Source organism: Plectropomus leopardus, chromosome 5 (assembly GCF_026936395.1).
Source record: "Plectropomus leopardus strain MGB_pleo_1.0 chromosome 5, ASM2693639v1, whole genome shotgun sequence".
In the NCBI taxonomy this organism is placed as follows: domain Eukaryota; kingdom Metazoa; phylum Chordata; class Actinopteri; order Perciformes; family Serranidae; genus Plectropomus; species Plectropomus leopardus.
The window spans coordinates 27002552-27015983 of NC_142180.1; the positions used below are offsets into that span (position 1 = coordinate 27002552).

Sequence of the window (13432 nt, forward strand, 5' to 3'; positions counted from 1 at the left end):
AGAAAGAAGAAAAAGTTTTGTTTATCAATCTGTGGAGTGAAACTATGGAAAAGTTTCAATGCGGAGCTAAAAAAGTCCAAACACAAACCAGTTTAAAATAACATTTACAAACATGATTTTTACAAGGTACAGAGATGAACAGGGGATTTGACAACCAACAAGGGTTTACAGGGCTTACAGTTACTTTCTTAATATTTATTTTTTCCTAGTTTATATTCCTCTTTTTTCTGTTAATAATAATGTAAAAATGTAGATATATAAAACACAGGTTACATGAAAGTGCCCTTTTAGTTACTCATGGCCTTAAGAAACCATTTTTGGGGCTTTGAAGATCCAGTGATAATTACCGCTTGCATACTTGAAGCTTTGACTGGACACTACGACACCGGGCTGGGGATTTTTGTAATCACTCATATTCACATACGCTAATAAACCACCTGAACCCAACACAACTTTAGTAGAACCTAGTTCCACTGTGTGTGTTTGAGAGAGACAGCTATAAACAGGGGGCAGAGAAGGTGGTAGGAGGGAAGGTGGACTATTGCACACAATGTTTCTGAAAGTTATTAATAACTCGAAGCAGGTCTAGCCTCATCACTAGATGCAAAGCTTTGCTAGAGTTGTCAGCCTCGGATAACAGTCCACATTTTATCTCAACTTTTCCTTTTCCTTCACACATCCAATTTAATGCTTGAAGCAAGGGTCGATGACTGCGCAGGACACCGGCCTCATTCGCGTCTGACACTTGCCACCTCCTTTCAATTTCCTTCACCAGTTCAGTGGTGAAAAAAAAAGAAACATTCGAATACTGAGCTGGATGTTGATTACCATGGCAACGACTGAAGCTCCTGAGCATTTGGGTCAGCCATCGTCTTTATACACTCCTGTTGAAAACTTCTTCAAAATCCTCCATTGACTTTTTTGTGGGGGGGTGCTTAGCTTGATGAAAGACATACTATTGATTTTACTGCTACAGGCTATTTCATAAAAAAGAAAGAAAGTCCATCTATTCGTTTTCCAAAAAAAATGTTGATATTGTTTTGATATTGCTGTTTCAAATGCAATTTTGTCCTAAAGCAGCCCTAAGGCATCCTCAAAGGTGACAAAAGTAGAAAATGAGGAAAAATAAACTCCTGCCACACAAAATTATGTCTATTTTTCTGATGTTTGTAGGACTTAGACTTGTTTTATTGTCAAACAGCGTCTGGTTTTACATCTCCAAGCTTCTCAGAATTCTTCAAATGAGACAGTCGGAGAGGGGAAAATTAGTTTTTTGACTGAACTCCTCACAACTCACAGACACGCACCAAATACACAGAGCTTTTTATCAAGAGATCAGAGGCATAAAAAAAGGCTGGGACCCACTGCAATGAAAGAAGACAAAGGGTTCATGAATATTCTAGTGTGCAAATACTGAGGACTCTTTTGCATCCTCTAACTCTTTTGCATGTGTTTCACTGTACAATGAGATCACTTCTAGCGTTGGCGACTGCAGCTGGAATCAGCCTGAGTTTGTGCTGAGCTCTACCCAGCAGCTCAGTGCCACATGCAAGACCACAGCGGGGCGTTGCACAGTGTTGATTTAACCCACAGGACAGCTGCGGCTATGCTGCTCTCAAGCTTCTCCTGTAGACGCTGAAGTGTGTCAATGGGGCAAGCTTAGTCTGGCGAGTCAGCTAAGACCCTCGCACCAACCAACTATCTCTCGCTCCTGCTATCGCACACGCACAAGCTGAGCCAACATGATCTGATAAACATCACATCGTCTGAGGGGGATAAGACTTCTTAATACCAACTGGCACACAACCACCTCAGGATCCACGCGACTCTCTCCAGATGCTCAACATTCATCATGGCACACTCGCCAAAGCAAAGTAGTAGCCTAATTTAGAGATATAAATAATGTCATGATCTCAGCATGCAGGTCTTGCGTCATTTCAGCTGAACTTACACCAGATTTGGCAGAGAGCTCAATGTTTCACCCGTGAGCAATCATAAATACACCAAAACAATAAAATAGGCAGCAGAGACGCAAAAAGGATTCAAAATCTCTTGAATGCTAAGGGCCAAAAGGAATCCTTAACACATGGCAGATGACCAGGCCTGGAAAATGAATAAGATTTGGCAAACACATGGACTTGCCCATGCCTGCATACCTGGAGGTGAGAGTTGACCTACTCTCAGTCGTGTGAATAAGCCTTCTTTACAAGTCAGTTTGTCAAAGGAGGAACTCAAAAGGACTGTGGAGGAAGATGTGAGCGTACATGCTTACATAAACACAAACTGTGCACACAGGCTGAGCAGTGTGCAGCGTGAAGGTTTCTCAAACACGGGGTTGTGCCAGAGGCAGAGCGCGCAACCACAGAGCCTGAAAAACTGGCTGAGCAAAGGCAAAAGAGAGAAGAGAGGATCACTTCGGAAGGTGTGTAACAGGTTATTAGTTTTTTATGGATTTTGATTTCCTTATCAGTTCCCATCTTAGTGCGTCTGTGAAAGGAGTGCCTGACTGTGATTCAGCTTCCTGTAGGATTTAAAAGCCTGCGAGGGGGAAGTGATGACTTCAGCCGCGGTCGGAGCCACAGGGAGACTGTAGGGCAGATCTCTCAGTGTATCCACCTGTGACAGGGCAGAGATTCATCCTCTGCTTCATCATGATGCTGCAACTCCTGAGCCACGCTCTGCTGGTCTGCACCGCTCTGTGTTAGCTGGTCAGTGCATTACAATATGCTTGTGCTGCAGGGTTTCCCCCAGAGACACGTTTAGCCCTATTGGTAAGCAAGTCACGACACAGATATCATGACGCATCTCATCTCACGATCAGTTTACTTGGCAGTCATTAAATGAGATAGTGAAATGTGAAATAGTGCCTCTGGTATCCCTCCCTTGAGGTTAATGTTTTATCTCATAAAAATGTGTAAAGTTTTAATGATGTTAGTGCAGGCTGTCTTTTCTTTCAGGAGAGGTGGCACGCCTCGGGTATTAAACACTGCGGAAATACGATCCATGTCGATAATACAGAGGTACAAACCACTTTAATGTCTTTGGGTGTATTAAGCGACTGCTGGCAATATTAAAAGTGCAAATCAATGAGCAGGACTGCTTTATGGCAATGTTTGATTTACAGGATGTTTACAATTTGTTTTTTCAATGTGATGGACTACCTCTTCCAGGTTTCATCACTGGGTTTGACAAAAAAACAAAAACAAACACCATCTGATGATTTTCATCTTTATGTTTTGTTGACCTTTCCCATATCACACTATATATAAATGTTGCCATATAAAATCCTGTCTGGATGATAAAAGTCAATCAAGACGCAGTCATCAAGATAAAAGTGCTTATATTGATTTGTTTGGCTGTATTTGTAGGGGTGGACAATACAGATAAAATCCTTGGTCATGGGATATTAAGGTTTGTGCTATCTTAGGTCATGATCATGATATATATATATTATGTTTTCTTAAATTGTGTACTGTAAACCATGTACAAATAAAATAACCAGACAGAATACAGTAAATTAAATACCCAAAAAACTGAGGTTCTCACTGATGCAAAAAATTAAAAATTGCCATCAAACAGTTCTGCTCATTGATTTGCAACCCACGATAGTATTTTTTTTACAGCAGACATTATGACTTGTCATGGTAGGAGTGTTACTAGTAACATTAATGACAGCTTTTTTCTATTCAAGTTTACCAATAAAGGCCCTGAAACATCAAGCTGACATCAGCCGTTGGTCAATGTCGGGCTGTCGATGAGCGTCTGTCACCCTCGTTTTCGTGGTGTGTCCCACACTGTTGGCACTAGCAGACCCTTTTTCTGGCCGATTCAGCTTGTTGAATCAGTGTCGGAGCCAGACGATGAACGAGAGAGAGTGATAGAAACTAATTTGTTATATAATGTAAGATGATTTTTTTAACCATAGAGCTTTTTGGCACAAACAGGTTTTACGTGATTGTGTTTTGTTTGGTAGCACATAAAATATAATTTGTTCTTTAACATTGGGCTGTCATGGCGTCTTCAATCTGTCCAGTCATTCTTCTGGTTTCTTTTTTGTTTTTAATAACTAAGACTACCACTTCCTGCTGGGAGAGTTATTTCCTCCCACGTAGGCGCAGAATAAAAAGGCTAGTTGGTCTTTGGCTGTCGTCTTTGTGGTGTATTCAAGTGCAACTCCTTTCTGGAGACAAAGGCTACGTTAGGCAACATAGGAGTTCACCCTTGTCACCACTTATCCCTTTGATGTTGGTTTGTAGTTTCTGGGCCTTGAGTCATGCCAGTGTGACCGTGAGCCAGCATGCACAATACCAGGACCCTGAAACTGAAGCAGCTAAATGGAATTTGGCCATGATTCATTTTATTATTTCCACCTGCACTTTTCCTACTTCAACATGTCTAAAAGTGTCTGCACGTGTTGCCCAATCTTTTTGCAACAGCATATACTTCCCCCTAATGACCAACCTAACAAATTTAACATCAGGTTTACTTTTACAGTAAAACCTGCAAGTCGTGCCTGAAGTTGCTTCACGATACTATGCTGGAGACTCACTGCCGTGTGCTGCAGTGTGTCCGGCGTGTCTTCGCCTCGCTCTGTGACAGAGCAGAGTTTCAGTGCAACTCCTGAGCCAACGCGCCATAATATTTACTCTAGCCAGGCAGCAAATGCTGCACCTCTTCTCTTGTCCCAGTTTAAGCACTCCATCAGTCTGACAAGCCTGGGAAGCCGTGCCAACACACACACACGCAGGCTGGTGGACAGTAAAGGTTTTCTTCAGAGTGGTGCGCTGCTGCTTTAAGTGTACATCTCCATTCTCTCTCTCCCGCTGTCTGCTGCTGTGCCAGCAGCGGCTCTCTCCTCTTTCTCACTGTTGTAATGAGGGTGACAAGTGGTCAGAGAGGGAGGGGTGGGCGTAGAAACAGAAGGGGGGAGAAGGAGGTAGATACAGGAGCTCCTCTGTTTTACTGGGTGAAACTGTAGTCTGGCCGTGTGACGGACAATGAGAGACACATTGTGCACAGCTAAGGCATGTGCTGGTGAAGAAATAAGAGCAGGTTTTAGATAAGTTGTTACATATACATTGGCACCAGGCCTATGTTTTTTACTCCAGGCCCATAAAAAGCTGAAATTGAGAGGTCTGCATAGCTCTTAACATTTCCTTTCACTGCTGTAGCTTACAGAGAGACAGAAATAGTGAAGGACCAAACAAAGGAGTGAAAGCAGAAGGTGGTCCAGGTAGAACCAAACCGTACAAAAACAGATTGTTCCACCTCATACAAGCCAGGCTAGGGGATAAAATGTCTCCTCTGAGGCCTGTTACTGGCTGCTGTTTGTATGAGTGGCTTCTTAAGAGCGAGACAGATTCCCTGAGAGAGCAAAAAGCAAGTAGTCGTGCCCGTTTTATTCCCGCCGATACTACTCTGTTCTGCTGCTTCCACTTGGTACGGAGGTAAAACCAGGTCAGAGCCTGAGGTGGTTGGTGGGTGAAGAGTGGGATCAAAAAGGGTGGAAAAGTGACTGAAGAAATGCTTTAGTGATATTGTGGCTTCCTCCTGCGCCGACATGAAACACCCAAGTTAGAAAGAGAACACAGCAGCACCATCAGGTGGGTCATTAAAGGCAGCTTTCAGGCTGAAAATTTTGTCCAAATTTGACTCTTCAAGCACGCTCTTTGCAAGATTCTGCCTAACCTTTGATTTAAGATCTTGTTCTCGCTTAAGATGTATTTAACAGTTGTATTCTTGGTCTCTCTGCTCTGTAGAAAAAGCATATACTCTGTCGTGGCTGCAGCTCCTCCATAGTAAAAGGATAGCTTCTAATAGCAGATGGTTGCCCTATAAAAAGGGTTCATCGTTGTGGTTTATGTTTTTACTATCATTGCTTTTATGTACTCAAGTTTAGTATGAGTGCTTCTTCATCACATTTACCATCAGGCAGCTGCATATGGCTGATAGAGCAGCACCTACTCCAACACGGCAGCAACGCAAGGTCAATCATGCTTATGTTTCCTCATCCAAATCCATCTCAATTGCTAACAAACCAACCCACAACCGGCAAAAGAAAAGAATGCCAGCATTAATATTAATTAGAAATTACCACAGCTGAAGAAAATAAATATCAATCTCTGCGTAATTGGCGAGCATGCTGCAGGATAATTGGCAAAGCCGTTTCGGATGTCATTCTGTGTGTGCGTCAATGAAACACATTGAGATGTTTGCCTGCTCGAGCTCTTCACCAGCGAGCTGCGGATGAGCCCGTGTTTCATGTCTCACCACGGCTGGCGTGATACATCCACAACATTGTGCTTTCACATGCAAACCAGTGCTTTTCTTTGTCTATTGTCCCGAACGGCGACATACACAACGCAGCCAGGGAACCTTTTGTTCAATAGACTCTTCAACAGTTTTTAATCAACTGTACAAGAGACTAATGACACCTTACATGAGGTTATTATTGTTAACGATCTGCCGACAGCAGCTGAACTGAGAGATGTGGCTGAAATCAGGATGTTGACATGTACCTTGTATACATAACAAGGTTTACATGAGGAAACACACATCTGTTATGCATCAAGGCCAAACTCTTCATATGTGGAATACAAACACTCATTTGGTTGGTTGTTAAAATCAGTATTAATTTGGCACAACAGAAATTTTGAGCTGAAACAATCAGTTGATTAACAGACAATTAATCGGAAATTATTTTTATGAATTAATCATTTCAGTCATTTTTCAAGCAATAAATGCCAAAACATTTGCCAATCTTAGTCCCAATATGATGCTCTTTTGTGATTTATATGATAGTAATTGAAGACAGTTGAATTTGAGTCGATTAGTCAATTGACTAAAAATGATTCTGCACCTATACATTTACAATATTGCAATCCATCAGGTATCGGTCTAATGACCATGAGCCTCTGGAGGCAAGGGCCAATATTTTGGAAAATATGATATAGGCAGCGGACATCAGCGGACCTCCTCTATGCGCTGGTCAATTCAGCAAATCAATATTAATGAATACATGTTTAAAAAGCTGATATGAAGCGAAATCATCATCAGTGAGATTGCATTTCGGCAAATCCGTTCCACCTCTCCACATGCACTGTTTACCTGCCGTTGAAACATCATAGGTCAACACTACTCAGACTACAAATAGAAATAAGAACTCTTTCTATACCAAAATCGTGTCCCATATGCAGAATCTGTTTGCAGATTATTATTTTGATAAATGTTAAGATTTTTTTAAACATTTTTCAAGCCAAACATTCACCATTTTTTTACACAATAAACTGAAGATCTTTGGGTTTTGAACAGAGCAGGACATCTAAATATGTCCATTTTGGATGTGGGAACTGGGCCACTATTTCACTATTTTCTGCCATTTTACACACACAAAACAAATAATCAAGACATTCATCAGCAGATTAATAGATAGTAAAGCAATTATTAACAATAAATAGTGGTTAGATGTTGCACTTAAATTTACATGCTGATTTTATGATATGGTTCAGCTGGAAGTCAGTAAACAGCACTGAAGTCCTGCCCTAAACAGCTGTAGTGCTGAATGTTTTAAAACAACATTGATCAGCATCATAGCCATCATAGTCCGTTTTCTTACAATGTAGCACTTTGAATCGACATATTTAGTTCCTGCAATGGCATGTCCTGCTTTTGACTGATGTAAAAGGCTCATCTTGCGTAAAAACGCCTCTAAAATGACACATTAAATGTCACGTCTAAGTATATAGTAATCAGAAGAATAAAATGCTAACCATTCATTTGTTGGAAGGCGAATCGACGTATACCCAAATACCCTACTCAAGTTTGTTTGTTGTTTTTCTATTTTCCCATACACTTTTCTTTAAATTAAATAGGGCTTTCACTGAAGGATGGACGCTCCATTTCTTTTCTCACATCAGTCCAACAGAGGGTGGAGTTGTCATTAACAAGAAGCGGGCCTGCAGAGATCCTATCAGAAACCATTTTATCCACGGTGGAGATGGGAAACAGATGCATTCTCTCTGATGGGAAAACACTGTGCAGAGATTCACACAACACTTAAGACTGCATATAGGAGTGAGAATAAAATGATAAGGAAAGAAGAAGAAAAAAAAGGCAAGCTAAATTAGCCCTGGACCTTGTCTCCGTGTCCCATCCCAACTGGACTCTGAACACAAACTACACTGTAAATACAGTCAGGGAGAGACACTGATTTATCATGGGAGGGACACAAACACATGAAGTACGCATGCAGGCTGCACAACCAACCCCTGCTGTCTCAAAAGGCGAGCAGGCAGAAGACAGACCAATGGCAGAAATAGCCCACATGCACTGATCTGCACGTCGACTGCAATGCAGACACACATAAACCAGAAAAGCAGATAACAACAACAACACAAGTGCAGTTTTTAGGTTTCCTGCTGCAATATTTTGCTGCTTGAGCTTTGAGTCAGGTAGACGAACTGATCGCCCGGTGAGCCCCTCAGTCAAACTGACAGATAAACAGAACCCGGAGGATCATGTTGTGCTGGCCTTGTGCTTTCTGCACTGCAATATAGACTACCTCATCACACCTGACAGCACTAAGCACTGCCGCTCAGAGAACACGCAAAGCAAACACAAACTGGATGTTAAGAGTCATGGGAACTCCCTCCCACACCCACACACAGACTGAGAAGACATCCTGGTTACCATGGAAACCCTCCACCTCCTCACACGGTGACATCACGGGTATTGCATCATGACCCAAACACGGGGGCCGAGCAATCACCTGACCTGCGGTTAATCAAGGTGGAGGAGGCCACAGGTGGACAGGCCGGATGGGCAGATGACGGTGATGGAGGGGACGAGGACTAAGAATAGATCCTCCTGCCTCGGAGACGGAGAGGAAGAGCGAGGAGGAGGTTTCTTTTGCTAGCCACCGGAACCAAAAGCCATATGTGAGCAACACACACCACCACACTGTGATGAGAGCGGCAGATGGATGAAGACAGACAGATAAATCAAGCAAGGGGAGGGGCCGACTCGCAGCATCCACTCACAGGATTGCTGCTACTTGATCGTAACCTATATAACCCCAGTGTAAGCTGGGATGCTATGATCTGTAATACTGGCCACAACAACCTACTTTCACACCAGGGTGCTGCACGGCCACAGAGTGGATGTGGCGGTCTGGTGGGGAAATCAACAGTGGCTAATGGCCGTATGTCACATTTAAACGCAGGAAGGCAGTTATCGAGTCCCTTTGGTGATGTGTGTAATCGTGTCTGAGGAAGTGGGGAAGGATGCATTTGCAGCGGGCTGAGTTTTAGTTAATGAGCTGCAAATGAGTCTGTATATCAAATCTAATTCAGGCTGCTGTGACTTTGATGATGACTCGCACGCTTTGCATGGGGAAATTCAGCTTCTGTGCTCTGGATGAAGGTTTACAGCCCTAAGGAGCAAAACAAAGACTACAGGAGTAGCTTTGTTTCAGCTGAAATAGTTAATTTAAACAAATCATATAAACATTTGCACGCATTTATAGGGATGCACGGTATTGGATTTTTTTTGCCGATAATCCAGTGTACCGATATATGGCCCATAACGACACCAATATATCCACTTTGTCATTAAATGAATAAATATCAGTTTGTGACATCAGCAGAAATCAGCTTGTTGGCTGATTCTGATCTTTCATTTTAAAACCAATGTCTGCAGATAGCGATGACGTGGTACAACTTAAGTAACCTCAAACCTTTCTTATTATTATCCAGCAGCTCTTGTCTTACCTCTGAGGTGGACACGTTGCAACAGTAATGAGCATGCCCTCAGGACTTTCTAAAAATGCCACAAAGCCTATAGGTCATGTGAGGTGGTCAACAGAAGAGGATATTTCCACAGGGGTGTATATAGCGAGTGGCCTGGGGTGGCACGGGCCACCCCTGAAATCTGATTGGCCATCCCAGGTGCCCACACATTATGATTGGCCATCTGCCCAGTCAGTTTGAACTGTTTGAGGAGTGAACTGAATTTTCATTTATAGGCACAAATCAGTCTTGAAAAAGTTCACTAAAGCACTTACATCCAGACAACAAAAGGCTAAGTGCTGGAAAAAGATAATACAAAAGAAGAAAAAAAAATGAAGAGCCAACATGCTCTTCATCACATCTGATGAAGAGAACGTGGCTCAAAACATCACCTCGGTGGTAATTATATTAAATATTCATGGGAGCATTATCTAGTGTGCAGATTTTTGTTTTTTCTTCTTATCTTCTTCTGACTAATTTTATATAAATTGGTACAACTGTCAAAAAGTTCACACAGGCTTATTCCTTTTAATTTTGTTGACACTTTATATTTGCTATTGTACGATTTACTTTTGGAGGAACAACGTCTTTATTAAAGAATGGAAGCTTTAATTTACATTGTGTGGTGTCATGCTTTTGTGTTGTGATTAGTAGGTCTATTTATCTTTTAAACTCAACTATAAACAAGAATGTAAGACACGCAATGTTAGTGATTAAAGTACGTAATGGAGACAAAAATGGTAAATTAAAGCTTGCCGAGGTGTGTGCCTGCAACAGCTCTGGTAGTTTATGCCACCCCTGCATAAAGGGTACAAACTGAGATTTTAGCAATCTTATACATTTAGTGCAAGCTACACTCTGTTACATGGATCTAATAAACAACATCAAGTTTGACGTATGCAGACTATACAATGACAACACTGAATCGCAGGCTGCGACCTACATCCATCTATGTTAATACGCAAAAACAAAATGTCCTCTGCGTGCATCATCCATCAATGCCACTATAGTGATAAGAGAAAAAGGTAAACAAACAAATTGAGTCCTTTCTATAGTGGCATTTATATGTGTCAAAAAAAGTCCGGATAAGAGGAGGAGGAGGAAAGTGTGGATGTGGTCAAGGCTGGGAACAAAAGGCAAACTTGGTGTGTCAATTTTGCAACGAGAGCTCGAAGTATTTATGAGCATCTACTAACATTTAGCAGTGTGGCGCAGATCAGTGTGTCATTTTTGCTGCATTTCTATTGGTTGGTCAGTAGACGTAGGTAACAGCAGTCACACAGTGAGATGGTCATCCCACTTTCTGACACGGTCAGAATTTTATCCCTGGTCACTAACATCAACGTTTTAGAGCCACGATTCCTTCACGCTGGTCATCTTTCATCAGCCCAAACAGTGTTGCCAGATGTACAATAGTCATCGTATTTGTGCGATAATTTTGCCCTCTGATCAATGTACCATCACTAATACCAAATTTGCCGTAAAGATAATTTTACCATTGTGACACTAACAATGACCATTTAGATTAGTTAACATGTCTCATTTTAACTAATTTCTTGGTTCCTACGTCTCTGTTTACGCACCACTTCTCATATGATCTTACAGCCAGTTGCATTTAGGCCACGCTTAGGTCATGTTCGTCGAGCATGCACCGCTGTCGTTTGTTTTCGTAAACAAAACCTGACATCAGCTGTGGGCTGAGCCATGTAGACTGAGAAATAGTTTCTCTCTAAGGCAGTGGGTATGGGTAGATTTGTAGATGTGCCAAAAATTTGTTTAAAAACTTGTTTACTAAAGTTATACCTTTAACCGATTCATTTTCATGATTGTGACTTGTACGATAATTTTTTCTCAAAACATGGTCATTTTGAGCCTCTGGTACGATAGTTTAACATTTCTAATCTGGCAACACTGAGCCCAAAATCACACAGTGTATACCAGACAGGGTTTGACAGATTATCAGCCCGGCCGATTATTGGGGCTGACATTTATCATTTTGCCAATTATCTGTATCATTGTTTTATTTTAATGATTACTGATAAAATGTATTCATTAAAAAGAGCAAAGATAGTGTCAGCATGGATGGAACTTTTACTTTGTAAATCCTCAGGGAACTATTTTTAGCTATTCACTTTTATTTAAATTTTCACTTGACTTTCTAAAAAAAAGTTGCCAATAACTTCCTGTCTATGATGTTGACCACCTCAGTTTTGATTACTAAAGGCATTTAAACAACGTTTCGTATCGGCATTTGTTATACAATAAATTCTAAATTTGGGCAGAAATATTTTCATTTTCATTGTCAATGCATATCGGTTCCAAATATAGGTTATCGATCTCATTAACTGCTAATAATTGGTATCAGTATCGGCCCTGAAAAAACAATATCGGTCGACCCCTAATACCAGGTTTGAGTCAGTGCCCCATTTTGGCCATCCCAGGCAAAAAAAGAAGAAGAAAGTCTAGACACGCCACTGTATCTCCAAGGAGGCACACCGGCTGTGCGGCTGTAGCAGCAGCGGCAGCAGTGGCCCCTGAACCCGGCCACAGAGCTCTGTCCTGTCCCGGGGCTCGCTCGGTTCAACAGCTGTGTCCAGCTGCGCTTACAAGGAGACACTGGGCGCTTTGTTCCCTACAGGGGGAGGCAGAGTTGTGGGCAGAGGGAGTGCAAACGGTCGCCGTGTGTGTACAGTTTCGTTTCCACAAAGGTTAACGGCCTGTATCACCTCCTCCGGCCCCAGGTTCCCTCTATGGAGACTGTCCTCCGCTGCAGACGGCCTTACAGCGGCGGCGGGCAGGGAGAGAGCAGCGGGACAGGGTGGCACAGCACACCAGGATGTGTGGAAAATTTCAAATGCGCTGAGCCAACGCTGGTCCAATTCACACACACACACACACACACACACACACACACACCGAAGAAATGCACCTCACTTGCCTGAAGCCCCTGTCTTTTATCGAAACGATGAAATAAAGCTGCGTTAGCGCTGCAGCGACAACAAAACATCGACAGATGCGAAGCCCAGTGTGCAGGAAGGGAAAGCGCCGGGTAATCACGGTGCACACACACTCAGGAAACAACAACAAAAGAGAGGAGTAAAGAGAAAGAAAGCCACAAGCAGGAGCGTGGATTTCACCGGAGGACACACGACACCTCCGGGAGACGATTAACAAGTATGAGACGCTGGTACTTACTCAGATGAACCGGTTCCGCTCGGTCCACTGGAGGATAGCCGGTCGGTCTTCCGGGCTGTGAGTCGGGCGGGATCTGCGCTATGGAGAGCGGAGAGCTCAGAGCCTCGAGGACTGAACGTAAACTGTGGCTTGCGTCATTTCACCAGGATGCCACTGTTGCGCGCAGCAATGCAGCCATCTTGCTGAGGAGTGCCCCACCAACTCACCAATCACTGCTGGACCCGAGCTACTGGCTTATTTTGGTCCCAGTAATGAAAGTGATCCAGCACGAGCTCTTTAGTATTTTAATGCAGTGGAAAATCTGAATGAAATCAATTAACAAAAGTATAAAAATGTGTTTTTCCGAATCTTTTTTCCAAAAAAAAAATCCCTCATGTTTTGTGTCACTTGTCACTAAGTCCATTTACTCGTTTTTATTTATTTTATTTATTTTACCTGTTTTATTTTTGTTG

At 42.4% G+C, this 13432-nt stretch overlaps 1 protein-coding gene across 1 annotated transcript in view; it reads right to left on the minus strand.

The window, feature by feature from the left end:
- Positions 1–13172, minus strand: part of LOC121941193 (uncharacterized protein C1orf21 homolog) — a 41390-nt gene extending 28218 nt beyond the window's left edge. The window contains exon 1 of the mRNA XM_042483929.2: positions 12981–13172. The gene's annotated coding sequence lies outside the window, so the exon portion shown is untranslated. The remainder of the gene's footprint in view (positions 1–12980) is intronic.
- Positions 13173–13432: the final 260 nt, after the last annotated feature.